The sequence below is a fragment of the Carlito syrichta genome, unplaced genomic scaffold (genome assembly GCF_000164805.1).
Source record: "Carlito syrichta isolate Samal-C Ts95f unplaced genomic scaffold, Tarsius_syrichta-2.0.1 Scaffold305873, whole genome shotgun sequence".
In the NCBI taxonomy this organism is placed as follows: domain Eukaryota; kingdom Metazoa; phylum Chordata; class Mammalia; order Primates; family Tarsiidae; genus Carlito; species Carlito syrichta.
This window is the reverse complement of record NW_007249969.1, coordinates 380,342-395,241: the sequence shown is the minus strand read 5'-3', so window position 1 is coordinate 395,241 and position 14,900 is coordinate 380,342. Positions and strand designations below refer to the sequence as shown.

Here is a 14,900-nt window from a genome sequence, read left to right as displayed (position 1 = left end):
AGTTAAGTAAATTGTTTTAAAAAATCTACTTATCAACCAGGCTCGGTGGCTCAGCCTGTAATCCCGCACCTTTGGGAGGCTGAGGTGAGTGGATTGCCTGAGCCCGTGGGTTCGAGACCCGCCTGGGCAACTTGGCAAGACCTCATCTCTACAATAAATCAAAAACTAGCCGGACGTGGTAGCGCATACCTGTAGTTCCAGCTACTTGGAAGACTGAGGCGAAAGGATTGCCAGAGCCCAGCAGGTCGAGGCTGCGGTGGCCGGGAGCAGTCACTGCACTCCAGTTTGGGTGATAGAGTGAGACTCCAACTCAAACAAACAAACAAAAAAACCGAAAAACTACTTATCCGTGCTGAGAATTTTATATATACATACATATATATATATATATATATACATATATATATATATGTATATATAAAATCTCCTTTGATTAGACCTAAATTCTCTAACCAAATTATGTGTTTTTATTCTCTAAACTCTCTCTTAATCATTAGCAATTGTCACAGTTTCAGAGTTAACAATTTGGCTGTACCTTACGTAAGCCTTTTTATTTTAAGCTTATTTATATCAGTTCCCCTGGGTCTAATAACACTTGAGAATTTATGTATGCTTTCTTTTATAATGTGCTCTGGAAACCAAAACTGATGCTGAAAACACTTTATAAAGTGAATATATTTTTTTCTCTTTAAACGGTTTGCAGTTATTTTATGTCACCTTTTCTTTATTCTTTTTTTCATTTTATATTCATTAAGCACTACATAGCACACTGCATGCTTCATAATATACTGCATAACATTCTAGCAGGGGTAGATGACCACAGCTAAGTTATTTTTTCATCAGTCAGGAAAATGTTCCTTAATCAATGTCTCCAAACCCTTTGACACATAGTAAGGATTAACTCAGGAGATGTGTCTGTCTCTTTTCATCAAACTCCACTGATAGGGATAATGGGCAAGCCTCTTTTCCTTGCCCCCATTGGTGGATGTACGCGGTGGCCACTCCAGGAATGAGCAAGCACTCACCTATGATGGCGACTCCAGGGAGAATCTCAAACCACATCTGTACATGATAATCAGGCTGAAATTCTACTTTTAGGCCTCTTAAAGGTGACCAGGCTTCAGTTCCCTTCCCGGTCTATATCACCTTTTCAACTCATCCCACTGGGTGAGAATTCTTTCACTAAGGTTTAGGTCTTTGTTAGTTTGAGGCCAGAGCACTCATGCATCAGAAACAGCTGTAAACTCTATAAAGAAGGCATGGAGCTTGGCTCGATGGCTCAGCCTGTAATCTCACGCTTTGGGAGGCTGAGCTGAGTGGATTGCCTGAGCCCGCAGGTTCAAGACCCACCTGGGCAACTTGGCGAGACCTCATCTCTACAATAAGTCAAAAATTAGCCGGGCGTGGTAGCACGCACCTGTAGTTCCAGCTACTTGGAAGGCTGAGGCGGAAAGATCGCCGGAGCCCAGCAGGTGGAGGCTGCGGTGGCCGGGAGTGGCCACTGCACTCCAGTCTGGGTGACAGAGTGAGACTTCAACTCAAAAAACAAACAAAAAAATAAAACAAAACAAAACAAAACAAGAAGGCATGGAAAAGAAGAAAAGCAATGGCATAATGAGCTTAGAAACATGTTCTGATTAATGGTAATTACTGAAAATGACAGAAAGGCATGCTTTTGGCGCTGTGAAGGCTTTATCTCTCCACATAGGAACTAAGAGACATCAAACTGGGAGACAGGAAATAAAATAAAAGAAGAAAGCATGCCCAAAAAGAAAGCATGATAGCAGGGACAGGGAAGATGTTTCTAAACCAGCACAATGTATAACACAGAAGGCTACAGAGGGAGAAGAGAGGAGCATCTTTGGTAGAGATAGACATGAGCAAAAGAGGTTGAGCCTAGTTACAAATGGGAAAGAGGAAACGAAGTAGAACAGCCCTCTGCTCCATAAGGGTGAGGGTTGAACAGAAGAGAGGGCATATCATCACACGCTTTGATATTTTCAGTGCTGAAGTCTGGACAATTTAACAGTTTGGCTTGAGGTGGAGAAAAGCGGATGGGAAAAGATTCTTTCTTAAGAGGTTGTGACAAACTAAATTACTCATTCCTTATTCTAAAATGTACTTTCTGATATGATTCCCACCTCCTTTGTTACAGGAGTAATGAATTCAACAAAATTGCAAAGCTGGGAAATGACAAGGCATAATGGGGGATGGGGAATAGATGAACTGAAGTTATAATGGAAGGCTGGGTTGGCAGCTCATGCCTATAATCCCAGCACTTTGGAAGGCCAAGGTGGGAGGATCGTTTGAGCCCAGGAGTTTGAGACCAGCCTAAGCAACATAGCTAGACCACATCGCTACAAAAAAAAAAAAAGCACCAAATTAGCTAGGTGTGGTCACATGTAGTCCCAGCTACTTGGGAAGCTGATGCAAGAGGATCACTTAAGTTCAGGAGTTAGAGGCTGCAGTGAGCCATGATTGTGCCACTGTACTCCTACCTGGGCAACAGAGTGAGATCCTGACTCAAAAAAAAAAGTTATAATGGAAAGTTCATATGGGGGAGTGGGGCCAGAAAAGACTGGAAATCTAGGGCAGGGTCAGACTGTGGGAGTCCCCAGATGTCGGGGCAAGAAAGGAAGGGTTTTCAGCAGGGAAACAAAATTACGAACACAGTGTTATAGGGAGATACATTGTCCAAAATAAGACAGAATGGAGGAGGAGGGAGACCAGAGGCAAGAGAATTTGTTATAGAAAGCTCACACCAGGCATGGTGACTCACGTCTGTAATCCCAGCACTTTGGGAGGTGGAGGTAAGAGGATTGGCTGAGTCCAGGGGTTTGAGACCAGCTAGGCAACTTGGAGAGACCTCGTCTCTACAATAAATCAAAAATGAGACCGGTGTGGTAGCATGCGCCTGTAGTTCCAGCTATAGTTCCAGCTACTTGGAAGGCTGAGGTAGAAGGATCGTCTGAGCCCAGGAGGTTGAGGCTGCAGTGACCCATGAGTGTGTACTCCAGCTGGGTGACAGAGTGAGACTTCAACTCAAAAAAAAGTTCAAGTGCTTTCTTAAAGCACCTTAGAGGCCTTAAAGATGTGTATACAAAGCAATTCTGCTTCTGAGAATTTACACGCTACGAAAATAATTTTGTAGGCTGGGCCCAGTGGCTCAAGCCTGTAATCCCAGCACTTTGGGAGGTCAAGGTGAGAGGACTGCCTGAGCCCACGGGTTCAGGACCAGCCTGGGTAACTTGGCAAGACCTCATCTCTACAATAAATCAAAAAATTAGTCAGGCTTGGTAGTGAGCACCTGTAGTTCTGGCTACTTGGAAGGCTGAGGCAGAAGGATCACCTGAGCCCAGTGGGTCGACACGGGGGTGGCCACGAGCATGCCACTGCACTCCAGCCAGAGAAATGAAGTGAGATTTCAACTCAAAAAAAAAAAAAAAAGAAAGAAGGAAAAGAATTTCGTATGCAAATATTTTACTACTGAGGCTGCTTATTGCAATGTTGTTATAAAAATTTATAAACATTTATTAAAATGTTTCTAAAAAAAAAATCTTTTAGGACCAAACTTTAGCAGGTAAACCTTTGCACACACTCTTCATTATTTCCTGAAGTTCTATCTATAGAGTAAAAACGTCCAACCTTGCTAATAGACATAAATCATGATGTTTTTCCTATCCACAATACTAACAAAGATATATAGCTATATAGCCTCCCACACACACATGTGGACTGACAATTAAGTTTGTGAACTTGCCACCATGTGCTTACATTGGCATCACTGTACAGAAAACTCAGTAAGGTTTTGTAACCTTGATATATCAGTGTCTCACAGCTGTGATTGTGTCAACGTGTAGCAGTGTCTTGCTGAATGGTGTTCATTATTGTTCCATGTTTTTGTTTGCTGTCATGAGAATGTTGGGGTTTGAATGAGAACACTGAACAAACATTCAATTTCTTGTTAAACTCAACAAGAGTGGAAGTGAAATCAGGGATGTGTTAGTCTAAGTTTATGAGGATAATACCATGAAGAAAACGGCAGTGTTCAAATGGATTAAACATTTTTCTGAGGGGAGAGAAAGCATCAGTGATGAACAGAGGTCATTACAGCTAGTAATGAGCAGAACTGATGAAAACAGCAAAAATTCATCAAATTGTGCATCAAAATCATCAGCTGTCTGTGAGAAGCATAGCAGGCCAAATAAACATTAATACAGAAATAGGAATATCTTAACTGAAAATCTTGGCATGAGAAAGGTATGTGCAAAAATGGTCCTGAAGGAGCTTTTGGATCACGACAATGTACCAGCTCACACAGCACTGTCTGTGAGGGAGTTTTTAGCCAGTAAACAAATAACTGTATTATAACACCCTCCCCACTCACCTAATCTACCCCCCATGATTTTTTTCTTTACCCTAAAATAAAGGAAATATTGAAAGGAAGACATTTTGATGACATTCAGGACATCAAGGGTAATACAGCAACAGCTCTGATGGCCATTCCAGAAAAGGAGTTTCAAAATTGCTTTGACAGGCCAGGCTCGGTGGCTCAACCTGCAATCCCAGCACTTTGGGAGGTCGAGGTGAGTGGATTGCCTGAGCCTACAGGTTTGAGATCAGCCCCAGGCAACTTGTTGAGACCTTGTCCCTACAATAAATGAAAAAAATTAGCTGGGAGTAGTAGCGTGGGCCTGTAGTTCAGTTATTTGGAAGGCTGAGGCGGAAGGATTGTGGGAGCCCAGCAGGTCGATGCTGGGTTGGCCTTAAGCATGCAATTGTACTCCAGCCTGGGCAACGGAGTGAGATTCCAACTCAAAAAAAAAAAATTGCTTTGACAGGTGGACTAGGTGGTGGCATTGTCGCATACCTTCCCAAGGGGAATACTTCAAAGGTGACTGTAGTGATATCAATAATGAAGTATGTAGCACTTTTTCTAGGATGAGTTTACAAACTTAATTGTCAGACCTCGTATATATACACATACATTGCTGTATGAGCTTCTGAAGACAGAACTAACAATGCATTGCTTAAATGTATTGGTATTGGAATTGAGACTAAACTACAGTCTCCTCTTCCAAGATCACCATCTAATCCAGCATGGGAGCAGAGCAGGAAGGGTGAGAATACTTCAGCAGGGATGCTCTGGACAATTAATTTTTCACATTTTTACATTTTGTCTCTAAATGACATCGTAAATGCATTGGAGGTAGAAACATAATACCATGTAGGGAATTTTTTCCTCATCAAACAAAAATTCGTTCCCTAATTGGGCCAGTCTTGACCCAGTTCTAGTGGTCAGTCAATCCCATAAAACTAGCTAATATATATATATATATATATATATATATATATTTTGAGTTTGAGTCTCACTCTCTCACCCAGGTTGGAGGGCAGTGGCACAATCCTGGCCACCGCAGCCTCAACTTGCTGGGCTCAGGCAATCCTTCCGCCTCAGACTTCCAAGTCTGAGGAACTACAGGCATGCGCCACCATGCTTGGCTAGTTTTTTGATTTATTAGAGAGATGAGATCTCGCCAAGTTTCCCAGGCTGGTCTTGAATCCGTAGGCTCAAGCAATTCTCTCACCTCAGTCTCCCAAAGTGCTGGGATTATAAGCGTAGCCATTGCGCCCAGCAAATCAGCTAATATTTAGGTACCTAAATCAATGACCATTGCAAGGGAGACGGAATTGCCCTAATTGAATTAAATGAATAGAAGCCCTCCCTTGGAGCTGGGGAGAGGGATCCATCTATATGCCTCTCAAGTCTTGTAACTGCTACATCATGAGTAAAGAGTGAATGGGTGGTGGAAAATGTCTATCTTTGGCCAGGCCCGGTAGCTCATACCTGTAATCTCAGCATTTTGGGAGGCTGAAGTAGGAAGATTGCTTGAGCCCAGGAGTTTGAGACCAGCTTGGGCGATATAGTGAGGCCTCATTTCTACAAAAAAATCAAAAAATTAGTCAAATATGGTGGCGTATGCCTGTAGTCCCAGCTACTCAGGAGGCTGAGGTGGATCACCTGAACTCATGAGGTTAAAGCTGTAGCACACCATAATTGTGCCGCTGCACTCCAGCCTGGGGGGTGCTGAGGCACAGATGGGGGATCAACTAAATCAACTAATATACTCACTTAAACCAACTATAGAACAGTAATTCTCAACTTTTTTTGAGCCAGGGTCTCATCTGTCACCCAGGCTGAATGCAGTGGCATGGATCACTGCTCACTGCAGCCTTGACCTCCTGGGCTCAGGTGATCCTCCAGCTTCAGCCTCCCAACTAGCTGGGACTACAGGTGCAAGCCACCATGCCCAGCTAATTTTATTTTTTGTAGAGACAGGGAGGTCTCACTATGTCCTCTAGGCTGGTCTAGAACTCCTGGGCTCAAGTCATCCTCCCACTTCAGCCTCCCAAAGTGCTGGGATTACAGGCATAAGCCACCATACCTGGCTTCACCTTTTGAATATTAGTGAGGCATTTTTAAATATAACAGTTTTTGATGGCACATTTTTAACCACATGCTACTGTATTGAAAATGCTGCTTGCCAGACACGGTAATCCCAGCACTTTGAGAGGCAGAGGCAGAAGGATCACCGGAGTCCAGGAGGCATAAGCTGAGATGAGCTGTGATTGTGCCACCATGCTCCAGCCTGGGTGACAGAGTGAAATCTGAACTCAAAATTAATTAATTAATTAATTAATTAATTAAAAATATGACCAGGCGTGGAGACTCACACCTATAATCCCAGCACTTTGGGAGGCCAAAGTGAGAGGATTGCCTGGGCCCACAGGTTCGAGGCCAGCCTGGGCAACTTGGTGAGACCTCATCTCTACAAATAAATCAAAATTAGCTGGGTATGGAGGCACATGCCTGTAGTTCTAGCTACTTGGAAGGATGAGACAGAAGTATCACCTGAGCCCAGCAGGTTGAGGATATGGTGGCTGTGAGCATGGTGTAATAGCCTGTAATAGTGTGCTTGACATAAGTAACTCTATTTTGTAACAAATCATCCATCTAAACCCACCCTGCATAACCTTCCTGTAATCACGGTTGTAACCTTCCTATAATCACAAACCCACATTCTTGTTCCCCTTGGTGCTTGGAAACTCCCTAATTGCAAATTTGTAGCTATCTGTACCCTTTTGCAACCAAATATTCTGCCAAAAATGTAATCCTAATTGTACATCTTTTGTGGCTTTTGCCTTTAAAAACCCTGCTTACTCTGTTCGGGGTTGAGAGTTCTTTATGGCACTAGCCTGCTCTCGACCACCAGCTAATAAAGGACTCGAATTTGAATCTCTGCATGTTGGTGACTTCTTTCTCCCACTCCGGCTATAACAATGCCACTGCACTCCAGGCTGGGTGACAGAGTGAGACTCCAATTCAAGAATAAAATAAAAGTACAGTAAAATAAAATACCAAGTGATCTTCTGACTCAGATTCCCTAGTAGCTGAGACTATAGCCTCATGCCACCACTCCCAGCTTGCCTAATCATAATGAGTTATGAGAAAAGACTTCTTTTCAAGTAACTTTGAACCTAGAATGATACAGTATGGAGAATTGTTGACTTCATCTTACCATCTCAAAGTAAAAGCCTGCCTGAGATAAAACCAATACAATGGAAATGTAACTATGACATGGAGACAAAAAAACTGCATCCTGATGCCATCATTTGCGTCCTTGATTGCATTATGCTTGAAGTCTACTCCTACGCTTTTCAGCTACATGAGTCAATAAATTCCTATAAATTTGATTAATCCAGTTCAATTTAATTAGGCTAATTACTAGTTAGAATCCTCTTACGAACAAACACCACATGATCTCACTTATGTGTGGAATCTCAAAAAATTAAAGCAGAAAGTAGAATGGTGGTTACCAGAGACTGGCAGAAGGAGAGGGGATTGGAGAGATATTGATCAAAGGGCATGACCTTTTAGTTAGACAGAAGGAATAAATTCAAGAGATCTATTGTACAACGTGGTGACTACAGTTAATAACAATGCATTGTGTGCTTGAAAATTGCCAAGAGTAGATTCCTTGTATTCGCACCACAAATAAATGATAGTCAGGCATAGTGACTCATGCCTATAATCCCAGCACTTTGGGAGGCAGAGGCGAGAGAACTGCCTGAGCCCACGGGTTTGAGACCAGCCTGGGCATCTTGTTGAGACCTGGTTTCCACAATAAATCATAAAAAGTTGAGCTTAGCCGGGCTCGGTGGCTCAGCCTGTAAACCCGCACCTTTGGGAAACTGAGGTGAGTGGATTGCCTGAGCCCACGGGTTCGAGACCTGCCTGGGCAACGAGACCTCATCTCTACAATAAATGAAAAAATTAGCCGGGCATGGTAGCGCGCACCTGTAGTTCCAGCTACTTGGAAGGCTGAGGTGGAAGGATCACCGGAGCCCAGCAGGTCGAGGCTGTGGTGATCGGGAGTGGCCACTGCACTCCAGTCTGGGTGACAGTGAGACTCCAACTCAAAAAAAAAAAAAAAAAAGAAAATGAATAGGGTAACCCCCTCGGGTCCCCTCCCACTGTGGGAGCTTTCCTGTGCTCTCAGTAAATCCTGCTTTCTCAAAAAAAAAGAAGAAAGAAAAGAAAATGTATAAATGTGTAAGTTCAGGAATGCTTACCAGAGGGCTACTAGGCTTAAAGAAAAGTTAGAAGCAAGTTATGTGTTTAATAACAGAGAATTGGCTGGACATGGTGTCTCAAGCCTGCAGTCCCAGCACTTTGGGAAGCCGAGGCGAGAGGACCACCTGAGACCAGGGGTTCAAGGTCAGCCTGGGCAACTTGTCTCTACAATAAATCAAAAAAATTAGTTGGGTTTGGTGGCCTGTGCCTGTTGTCCCAGCTATTTGGGAGGCTGAGGCGCAAGGATAACCTGAACCCAGCAGGTCAAGGCTGCGGTGGCCCTGAGCATGCCACTGCACTCTAGCCTGGGTGGCAGAGAGAGACTCCAACTCAAAAAATAAAAAAATAAAATAAAGGCCAGGCTCGGTGGCTCAGCCTGTAATCCCGCGCCTTTGGGAGGCTGAGGTGAGTGGATTGCCTGAGCCCGTGGGTTCGAGACCCGCCTGGGCAGCGAGACCTCATCTCTACAATAAATCAAAAATTCAGCTGAGCGTGATAGCGCACGCCTATAATTCCGGCTACTCGAAAGGCTGAGGCGGAAGGATCGCCGGAGGCCAGCAGGTCGAGGCTGCGGTGGCTGGGAGCGGCCACTGCACTCCAGTCTGGGCGACAGAGTGAGACTCCAACTCAAAAAAAAACAAAAACTGAGCTTGGTGGTATGCGCCTGTAGTTCCAGCTACTTGGAAGGCTGAAGTGGAAAGATCGCCTAAGCCCAGCAGGTCGAGGCTGTGGTGGCCATAAGCATGCCACTGCTGCATGCAGGCCATGCATGCCAACCTGGATGACAGAGTGAGACTCTGACTCAAAAAAAAAAAAAAAAAAAAAAAGAGTACAATGAACTCCTATATCTTTAACTCACATATTCAGTAATTATTAAAATTTTGCAGCGCGCGGGGCCTCCTGCGCCCGGCCGCGGCCTGCCAGCCCGTGGCGCCGAGGTGGCAGGTGGCCCTCTTCACCTTCCAGCTGGACGCGGAGCCCCAGGAGCATGGGCAAACCCAGAAAATGAATCTTTCCCAGTCAATAACGAGTGCCTTGGATAACTCACTGGCTAAAGATCCTACTGCAGTCATATTTGGCGAAGATGTTTGGCAAAGGTGGAGTCTTTAGATGCACGGTGGGCTTGCGAGACAAATATGGGAAGGATCGAGTTTGTATTTTATTTTTTGAGTTGGAGTCTCACTCTGTCGCCCAGACTGGAGTGCCGTGGCCGCTCCCGGCCACCGCAGCCTCGACCCGCTGGGCTCCGGCGATCCTTCCGCCTCGGCCTTCCCAGTAGCCGGAATTACAGGCAGGCGCTACCACGCCCGGCTGATTTTTTGATTGACTGTAGAGATGAGGTCTCACTGCCCAGGCGGGTCTCGAACCCGCGGGCTCAGGCCATCCACTCCCCTCAGCCTCCCTAAGGCGCGGGATTACAGGCCGAGCCACCGAGCCCGGCTGGATCGGGTTTTTAATACTCCGTTGTGCGAACAAGGAATTGTTGGATTTGGAATCGGAATCGCCGTCACTGGTCCTACTGCCGTTGCAGAAATTCAGTGTGCAGATGACATCTTTCCTGCTTTTGATCAGATTGTGAATGAAGCTGCCAAGTACGGCTACCGCTCTAGGGCTCTTTTTAACTGTGGAAGCCTCACTATCCGGGCCCCTTGTTGGGGCTGTGTGGGCCCCCGGGCTCTCTATCATTCTCCGAGTCCCGAAGTTTTTTTGGCTCATTGTCCAGGAATCAAGGTGGTTGTACCCAGAAGCCCTTTCCAGGCCAAAGGACTTCTCTTGTCCTGCATAGAGGATAAAAATCCTTGTATATTTTTTGAACCTAAAATGCTTTACAGGGCAGCAGTGGAACAAGTTCCGGTCGAGCCGTCCAGTATCCCACTGTCGCAGGCCGAAGTCATCCGGGAGGGGAGTGACGTCACTCTTGTTGCCTGGGGCACCCAGGTTCATGGGGTTCGGGAAGTGGCTTCCATGGCAACAGAAAAGCTCGGCGTGTCTTGTGAAGTCATCGACCTGCGGACCATGTTACCTTGGGATGTGGACAGAGTTTGCAAGTCGGTGGCCAAGACCGGGCGGCTGCCGATCAGCCACGAGGCTCCCCGGACCCGCGGCTTCGCGTGGGAGATCCAGCTCCACCGTGCAGGAAGAATGTTTCTGGAACCTGGAGGCTCCTATGCCAAGAGTATGTGGGGCTGACACGCCGTTTCCTCACGTTTTCGAGCCATTCTACATCCCAGACAAATGGAAGGGTTACGAGGCCCTTCCAGAGATGATCAACTCTTGACCATTTAGAACTATGGAAGATTCTGACTAGATACGGAAATATTTTTCTGATTTGTTTGGTATTTCCGAGGACTTAACCTCTTCTCAAAAATGGAGTGTTTATGAAACGAACTATCATGGATATTGGCTGAAAAGTGATAAATGAATGATTATGTTGTAACATGTATGAATTGATGGTTTCATTGTGAGTCTTTCAGATTAACTTCTTAAAATGCTCCACCACAGCAGGCTTATAAATTCTGTTTTAATTACATCTGTAAATATCACGTGCAGGATAGTATCCAATAAAGCAAAATCAGATGGTCCCAAAAAAAAAAATTTTTTTTTTTTGCCCCATTTGATGAATCTATTATTTTGTCCCAGAGTGGCTTAAAGAAAATTCCAGACATGAATTATTTTACCTACAAATATCTTGGTAAGAGTCTCTTTTTAAAATGGATATTTTCTGAAATAACCACAATGCCTTTATAGTACTTACCAAAATTAACAGTGATCCCTTGGTATCCTCTTATACCATCGAATTCCCATAATCCTACTTCCACACTTTTCTTCAAATGCCTTTTTATAGTTGTTTTATTCTAATTCGGGTACAAATAAGGTCTATATATTACAACTGGTTGTTTTGTTTCTTAAGTTTCTCTTCATTTAGAGAAAATACACACATACACACTTTTCTCATGGCATTGATTTTTTGCAAAAAATGGTGTTAATTGCCCTATAGAATAGTCTACATTATGAATATGTCAGTTTGCTTCTCTTTAGTATCATTTATCTTATTCTTCTAATTCTTTTATTTCTGCTAAAAAAAAGTTAACTCTTAAAGCTCAGTTTGATCCTGGCTCAACATTTTTGGTAGGAATACTTTCTAGGCAATGCTCTGAAAACTCTTGAGTTTAAAATAAATTATTTATCTTAACATGCTGGAATTACAGTCTCAAATCAAGAAGATTAAATGAGCCAAAATAAAATTTAAAAGATCCCACTTTAGGCTTAAAGATTAAATTGCAAAATACAGATTGAGGACACCTGGACAAACATCCCCAGAAGAAGACCAGAAGATTCTAACTGAACACAAGCTCCGAATGAGGAAAACGGTACAACGTGGTTGGTAAAAGGCAATGTTTCATTGCCCCTTTCCAGCCAGTACTCCTTTGTAATGACGACTCTGGAGGTGGCAGTGCACTGAAGTGGTTGAGAATGACAGCCTTGAGGTTGTACAGGATAGGTTTGATTGGCTGTGTGAATTTCGGCAAGTTACCTAACTTCTCGGTTTCGTCACCAGTCATAATAATATTATAACCAGTGCTCAAGAAATATTGAAAACTAGTATTTTTATTACCTCTCAGTAAGGGAAGTACTACACTAGAAAAACTCTCATGTGTGCACAAATGAGCCACATGCAAAAACAGTCATTGCAGTCAACTTTGCAATAGAAAAACATCTAAATGTTCATAAATTGGGGAAGGGATACATAAAATGTGACATACTCATATAGTAGACTCCTCTGCAGTAGTTACAGGAACTAGACTGCTGTGTATTAGGTTTGGAGCAAGCAATCAAGTTTGCAGAATGACACTTTCATGACAATACTGTTATGGAAAAGACACACACAACAATCAATACTATAAATTGTATATGGGAACTTACATGTAGTTACCGGATATGTTTGTATTTGACTTTTTAATTTTTAACATAGAATTTTAAAAAAATGATACAGGGAGGTCCCATGTACTGTTCATTCAGTTTTCCCCAATAACACATTATATAAGCATAGTTCCACATCAAAACTGGGAAACCAGCTGGGCATGGTGGCTCACGCCTGTGATCCAAGCCCTTTGGGAGGCAGAGGCAAGAAGATTGACTGAGCCCAGGAGCTTGAGACCAGCCTGTGCAACTTCGTGAGACCTCATCTCCACGATAAATCAAAAAATTAGCCAGGCGTGGTGGCGTGCACCTGTGGTTCCAGCTACTTGGAAGGCTGAGGCAGAAGAATGACCTCAGGAAGTTATTGCAGGTGCATGTCATACAGCCATCTGCACATGCTGAACACACAGAGTATATGTACTACCTGGCAAGAGTTCAAAGTGTACAAGAGTTCAAAGAGTACAGAGTGTACTTAGTGGGATCCTTGTGGTGAAAAGATTGAAAACCACTGGACTACATTGCCCTGTTGATTTAGCAATAGCAAGAAGAGAGTTAACTCCCTGCTAACTCCTGTTGTTGTTTACCTGTTATCTGAAAGTAAGGACTAGAAGATGAGTCAGAGTTTGAAGAATGCTTATAGCTTCATCTGGGAATTGTAGATAAAGATCTTGACTGGACTCTAAAGACCATAATACAGATAAGAAGTAACCCAGACATGGTGCTTATCCATAAGCAGAAGAGTGAAACTAGGTCCCTCTATCTCACCATATATGGAAATCAACTCAAAATGGAATAAAGACTTAAATATAAGATCTGAAATTATGAAACTACTGGAAAAAACATTAGGGAATCAGTTCACGGCATTAGTCGGTAAAGATTTTTTGGGGGTGAGATCTCAAAAGCACAAGTCACAAAAGCAAAAATAGACAAATGGGATTACAACAAACTAAAAAGCTTCTTCTATACAGCAAAGGAAATAGTCAGAGAATGAAGAGACAACCTACAGAATGAGAGAAAATACTTGCAAACTATCCATCTGACCAGGGATCACTAGCCAGAATATGTAAGAAACTCAACTCGTCAGCCAAAAAAAAAAAAAAATCTGATTTAAAACTGGGTAAATGGGCCAGGCGCAGTGGCTCATGCCTGTAATCTCAGCACTTTGGGAGGCAGAAGTAAGAAGATAGCCTGAGCCCATGGGTTCCAGCCTGGGCAACTTGATGAGAACTCGTCTCTACAAGAAAATAAAAAAATTAACTGGGTTGTGGTGACACACGCCTATAATTCCAGCTACTTGGAAACCTGAGGTGGAAGGATCCTGAGCCCAACAGGTAGAGGTTGCAGTGGCCATGAGCGTGCCACTGCTTTCTGACTCAAAAAAATTACAAAATAAAATAAAGCTGGGTAAATGATCTGAATAGACATGTCTCAAAAGAAGACATACAAATGGACAACAAATATATTTTAAAATGCTCATCATTACTAATTTTCAGGGAAATGTAAATCAAAACCATGGTGATGTATCATCTCACCCCACTAAAATGGCTTGTATCAAACAGAAAAAAGTAATAGATGCTGGCAAGGATGCAGAGAAAGGGGAACCCTCATACATTGTTGGTGGAAATGTAAATTAGTATAGTCATTATGAAAAACAGTATGGAAGTTCTCAAAAATCTAAAAATAGATCTACCATGTAATCAGCAATTCCACTACTGACTATATATCCAAAAGAAAAGAAATCAGTTTATCGAAGAGATGTCTGCACTTCCATGTTTATTGCAGCACTATTCACAATAGCCAAGATATGGGATCAACTTAAGTGTCCATCAATGAATGAATGGATTTTTTTTTTACAACGTGAGGCTGGGAGTGGTAGCTCATGCCTGTAATACCAGCATTTTGGGAGGCCAATGCAGGAAGATTATCTGAGCCCAGGAGTTAGAAACCAGATTAGGCAACATGGCAAAACCTGATCTCTACAAAAATCAAAAATAAAAAAAATAGCCAGCTGTGGTGGCACATGCCTGTAGTCCCAGCTACTTGGAAGGCTGAGGTGGGGATCAGTTGAACCCAGGAGTATGAGGTTGCAGTGAATCACAACTGTGCCACTACTCTCCAGCCTGGGCAGCAGCATGAGACTCCAACTCAAAAAAAAAAAAAAGGGATACACACACATAATGAAATACTATTCAGCCATAAAAAAGAATGAAATTCTGTCATTGCAGCAACATGGATGAGCCTATAGAAATAAAATAGGCAAGCCAGGCTCGTTGGCTCAGCCTGTAATCCCGCGCCTTTGGGAGGCTGAGGTGAGTGGATTGCCTGAGTCCGCAGGTTCGAGATC

At 43.4% G+C, this 14,900-nt stretch overlaps 2 pseudogenes; one reads left to right on the top strand and one right to left on the bottom strand.

Moving 5' to 3' along the window:
- Positions 1-749: 749 nt before the first annotated feature.
- Positions 750-1,062, bottom strand: LOC110596057 (annotated as a pseudogene).
- An 8,563-nt stretch (positions 1,063-9,625) lies between these two features.
- LOC103265169 lies at positions 9,626-10,913 on the top strand (annotated as a pseudogene).
- Positions 10,914-14,900: the final 3,987 nt, after the last annotated feature.